Consider the following 6,302-nt stretch of genomic DNA (forward strand, 5'->3'; position numbering starts at 1 on the left):
TTCTGATGCTCATGGACATTTTCTGTGACTTACTAGAATCTCAGTGACTTCTATCTTTTCAAGATAAAAAGGACTTTTTGCCTTTGAGAAAAACTATCATTGTTAAATCATCTCGAACACAGAGTTCTAATAGGAACCAAATGTATTTTATCACAGCTGAATTTTGTTCGAGCTGACCCTGAACATTTCGCAAGTCATAAAAAATACCAGACAAACTGTGTTGTCAAACTATGTGAAAACTTCATCTCACTTTTAGCATATCTGAATTAAACTTTGCAAAAAATTACACTCTAGTCACAGGTAGGCTAATGCACCACAGTACATGGAAATCAAAATGGCGGTTATTCTTAAACTTGTGCCTTTAGTCAGTACTGAAGTTTAACAAAGGCACAGGTTGAATAACAGCAGCAGTTTTTGATTGTCATGCACTGGGACATATTATTTAATGAGATATTCATATTTCTCATGTGTTAATGTGTTTCATTGAATGCGCCTAACATTAGTCATTTCTTCCAGGTACAGTACTTAATATTTTCTGGTAACATTCTGGATCATTTGCTAAATGAATATTAATAAATGAGACATTTGATGATATATTTATTTTTTTATCTTTGAACGAATTTTCCGGTTTATGATTATATTAATGGCGGCACTGTCGCCTCACAATAAGAAGGTCTTGGGTTTGAATCTGGCCTGGGCCTTTCTCTCTGGAGTTTGCATGTACTCCCCGTGTCAGTGTGGGTTTCCTCCGGGTACTCCGGTTTCATACCATATTCCAAAGACATGCAGGCTAATTGGAGACTCTAAATATTAGCGTGTGAGTGAATGGTGTGTGTGCTCTGCGATAGATTGGCGGTCTGTCCAGGGTGTAGTAGTAGTAGTAGAACTTTATTTGTCTCCAGTAGGGGGAATTCAGGCCTCTTGCCCAATGCATGCTGGGATAGGCTCCAGCACCCCCTGTGACCCTGCCCAGGATAAGCAGGTATAGATGATGGATGGATGGATGATTATATTAGGTCTAGGTTATGTTTATTTTTTACTGTGGTGTTCAGTGGAAGGAGAGCTCCCTGGGGTGAGTTTTTCATAACCAGCCTAAATTAAGGCAGCATATTATTCCTTATGGAATTGGCGTGCAACACTTCAGCCATATATTACATTACGCTGCACTGCACTGACTTAGCGGAGGGACTTACCAAAACAAGAACTTCAGTGTTGCTGAAAAATACAACAGTGCAATATCGCAAACAAGTATAGTATTGTACAGTAGAGTAAAGAAAAGATAAATACCGCTGCATACTGTTGCTAAACCTGTTCTTACACACCTATAGTACTGGCCCAAAGTATGGAAACACTGTGCTTGAAGAGGTTTAATACTCTTAAAGCTTTTTTCTGTGCCCTTCCCTTGTTGTTTCTGAGCCATTTCCATCTGTAAATATGTATTAATCTTCATCACTGTGGCAGGGCTCAGTTTGCGGGAGGAATTCAGGGCAATTAGAGGACCACGCCTACTGGTTAAGTAGGCACGCACCTGGATGATGTTACGAATCAGTCCAGATTCAAAAGCGTGTTTTTTTCCACAGTAGGCGTCTGAGACCGGGATACCCCACGACGGTGAGAGAGAGCACGTACAGACGAGAGAAAAGGCTGAAAAGCGCTCGTATGACTTCATTTATTTTGTCTTCATTGTTTTAGTTTATTGCTTTTGCCCAGATCCCGTGAGGGTGATGGGTGAAGGTTTCTTCGTTTGTGTTCGTAACTGATTGTTCTCTCTCTCTCTCTCTCGCAACTCTCATTAAAATGCCGGAGATATCCGTAATTTCTGCATCTCCCTGTGTCCCACTCTTCTGTCCCTCCCAGGGTAGTCACGGTGTGACAATCACCACAAGTGGCAATGACAGTATGTGACAATATTTAAGTATATGAGCCAAACAATGGGTTTCTTTGCATGAATATTGTCATTTCATGTAGAAAAATATTGGTCAAAGATATACATGTGCAAGCCGATTATACAATTTCCAACAGTAACATGAATTATACTGCTCAATTTTGTAGGTATGAACCAATACATATAGGAAGGTGTAATGATTATTACTTGTTTCACATAAATGCTCATTATTTATTAATTTTTGTTTTATGTTGATATTACATTTATAACATATTACATTTATTATACTAGAAAGACAAATTGTTGCAAAATATTACATTAATAATCAAAATCACCCATGTTTATAAATGCGATGTCTCCAAAATTTTTATCAGTACTGTAACATACCCATAACATTTTGACTACAAAGGAAATACGGAAAGAAATAAAGGGGATCTACTGTATCTTTCTCCATTTCCCATCTTTTTGTCACCATCACAAGTGATTCCACGTGATCTCACGCACAATTTAACTGCGTGGTTTCTTAAACCGCAAATCATGTAACACCTTTGAAACATAACCTCAGGAGACACTGAGCTAGTGGAAAGTATCTGATGGTGGGTTGCGGAGTCTGTGGCTCCTGTTGAACGTAGCCTCCTTTGCCCTTGAGCAAGTTGAAGAATTACAAGTACAGTAGGCTCCAGCCTTACTCTGCTCTGAGTTGAAAAGGTTTTGTTCGAAAAGATTCAAACCTGTCTATTTGTTTAACCTTATTTTTCCAGCCCAGAGATGATCTGAAACTTTTGTCAAACTCAGCCGTAAAACTAAAATTTAGCAGATATCTTCAGGTGTTACCACAGGCACGACAGGTTCAGCAGTTGTTTGCCAACTAGCAAACATTATGCAATTAGGGACTAATTATGAGGCTCAAAGCAATAAAATAAGGGGTGGGCAACTCCAGTCCTGGAGGGCCGGTGTGTATACATGTTTTTGTATCCACTAATTACTCTGCCTAAATGAGCCTATTGGCTGTATACATCAACACTGTTTCACTCTTAGATAAGGGCAAAAGTAAAAGGCTCCTTGTTTGGTGTTAATTGGTTTAAATTATTGTATTAGTGGCTTTGTGGTCCTTGCACGTGTTGTCTCGTTAGTTTAGTTTTTTTTCACCAGTTAGTTTTTGTATTTAAGTTTCTAGGTTTCTGTCTTTCGTCACTTGATCTTTGAGTTTGTATCTTGTGGTCCAAGCCTTGTTCTCCAGTTTGCTGCTTTGTAATTTTTGCTGTATCAGAATAAATGTCTTGTTAATTTTAGCTTGAAACCTGCTCTCCAGAGTCTGACTCTGTGTCTGGGTCCTACCGCACATCTGGTGACAATACCGCACCCAGCCTGGACTCACCAGCGCACGTGCAAACCGAATAATTCTGATTTGAGCATCCACACACGAGTCACATGTAAGGTGTATGGCTATGTATTCCATCAACATGCAGATGTGGCAGAAATCAGACTGAGTAGATTTGATGTTTTTTTCTTTCACGCTTCTAAAAGCATCATTTACAGTATGCAAGGGGAAAAAAAGTCAGGATTGGGCTGATTTTAGCTGCAGTCTGTCCGGAGCCGATTTGCGTTCTTTTTTGGGAGTTTATGGTGCTGACCGAGCGGAGACGTGATGTGGCTTTGCTTCCGTAATGGTAGGACTGTGAAACCACTGGCAGGGCGCCCTGGTGCATTCTTCCCTGGGCTGCGCACCGCTCCAAACCCTTGGTGACTGAGCCCATGGGTCTGGGTACAGCCTGCACTCAGCCACGCGTGTTCTCAGTGACTCAGCTGCATCAGGTTTAGCTCACACTTCCATACTGGTCCAGGTTTACAGGTCTGTATGGACCTTTTAGGTCAGTATGCTCTTCAGGGGCACTGGTCAAGCCAAACTTAGACTACAAATTCCTAATTAACAAATAAGAAGATAGCCACTGTTCTTGACTCAGATTGGTCTCCCCTGTTATCAAGATTCTTTGCCATGATTTCAGAAAACCTTTATAAATGTTATATGCTTAGTGTAAAAGTGACTTTATAAAATTGCGAATGTTTAAAGTGCTTTAAGTGATAGGCTAGTATGTCTGTGTGTCTGTGTGTATGTGTATGTGTAGCCTATGTACTAAAATACAATAACACGTATGTGTAGCCTATGTACTAAAATACAATAACACGTATGTTAGCATATATTAACATTTTGTATGGTATTTCAGCATTAGCCTACACAATATATGATGTTATTTTCAAGTTCATTTTTAAAGTCTCAATTCCATTGCATTGCCTGCTCTGTGCTGTTTCCCTAGCCTGGGATACAAATTTTACATGCACTTAGCTTTGTTTTTTATGATATTTTAGGCATTTTTATTTTATAAGATTTTATCTATCATATCCTATTTAGTTTTTTAATTTTATATGCTGTTTAATTTTATTAAATTTACTTAATTTTAATTTTTTCTCTTCATTGCACTTTGTAGTGTAAAGTAAAGCACTTTGAGTTGCATCTCTGTATGAAATAAAGTTGCTATATAAAGAAAGTTTATTATTATTATTATTATTATTATTATTATTTTTATTATTTTTATTATTATTATTATTATTATTATTATTATTATTATTATTATTTTCCTAGCCTGGTTAGCACACAACTCTAGCTCCTCTTCATAGGAAGAGGTGAAGTAGATACACAGTACATATACTATGCGTGATATGTGCCATTGTGCATTTTCTCTTGTTAATCCTAGTTTGTTGAAGATGAAAGTGGAATGTATCGGAAGCTATTAAACTATGTTCCACTGCATTGTTCCGCCCTCTCCACTACGCACCCTGCAGAAGTGTTACTGCCTAAAGAAATAAGGTACTACACAAAATACAGATACTGAGTTATGTCAGCAGGCTGTCGTACATGACCAATTCATATTCCTTTTTGCTAGTTACAGTGTTCTGTCTTTTTATTAAAGAAAATGCTGAAAAAGTGTAGCGTTGCCAAGATGCTTGTGACATCAAGATGTTCTATTCTATCTCCTGTTCCATCTCGATTTCGCAATTGCTTTGAGAAACCAGTCCACCTGCGTAATCACAAATCCTTATGTACGCAGAGAGAAGAATCTTGGGTTTAATGAAAGGCAGATGTCACAGAGCTGTTTGTGTACTCCACAGGACAGAAGAGAAGTGCACCAGTAACTGAGATTCCCTGTGTACTCCACAGGACAGAACAGAAGTGCACCAGTAACTGAGAATCCCTGTGTACTCCACAGGACAGAACAGAAGTGCACCAGTAACTGAGATTCCCTGTGTACTCCACAGGACAGAAGAGAAGTGCACCAGTAACTGAGATTCCCAGTGAAAAAGTCACCCATGACCAAACAGCAAAGTATGCTCACATGTGTCATACAGACCAGAAGAGATCCAGTAAATGTACATCACATAGATATAACCTTTTACGGGAAATACTTTGAAACTTTATAATATGTTGTATATGTATATATCAGTTACTTACTAATTGCAAACTGTTTCTTTGTGTGTCTGTCTGTGCATTGTGTGTGTGTGTGTGTGTGTGTGTGTGTGTTCATGTTATAATCACTTTCTGTGTGTCCATTTAATAATTGGTAAAGTGTATTTACACAATTATAGAGCAAATCAAGTGAAAGGGCAATTACAGGAATATGTACTGCATTGACTGAATTCTACACGTTGTGGTATTCTTTAAATAATTGTTTTGCATTCATACCACATTTAAAAGTTTTTGTGTGTTTTTTGACAGTAAAATACTTTTGCGAGGCATGCGATTTGCAACATTAACACACAGATACATTTCTGTGAGCTATGTGTGACCAGGGGGTGAAGACCAGGCTTCGGTACTGAAGCTCACTTCCTGGTCGTGGTGAGAGATGCTTACAGCTGTACTAACCGACCCTCTAAATATCATTCTGTCCTGTTCTTTTTTCTATTCTAAAGTCATTTTTCCTGTTTTATTTACTTTTTTGACCAACTAATTAGTCAGCTGCAAGCAAATATAGCCTACTTAGCATGACCTAACGTTACTAGCTAATGCTTATTAGCTATAGTAGCTAGTCCAATATACTAATAGAGTTAGCAAATTTGAGAAAATGTGCACAAAGAAAGAGACTGCCAGTGCTTTCTAAAAAAATTTTTAAACGTTTTTCACAAGCCCATGGACAGTCAATGGGTGACATCACAGTCACTTTGTCCATATTTTTTACAGTCTATGTGTGCGACATTAACACACACATGTACACGCACGGATGTACTTTTGTGAGCTGTTACATTAACACACACACACTTTTGTGAGCTGTTACATTAACACACACACACTTTTGTGAGCTCTGTTACATTAACACACACACACTTTTGTGAGCTACGTGTGAGCTTTATGTAGTGAGGCATT

The sequence above is a fragment of the Anguilla anguilla genome, chromosome 12, assembly GCF_013347855.1.
Source record: "Anguilla anguilla isolate fAngAng1 chromosome 12, fAngAng1.pri, whole genome shotgun sequence".
In the NCBI taxonomy this organism is placed as follows: domain Eukaryota; kingdom Metazoa; phylum Chordata; class Actinopteri; order Anguilliformes; family Anguillidae; genus Anguilla; species Anguilla anguilla.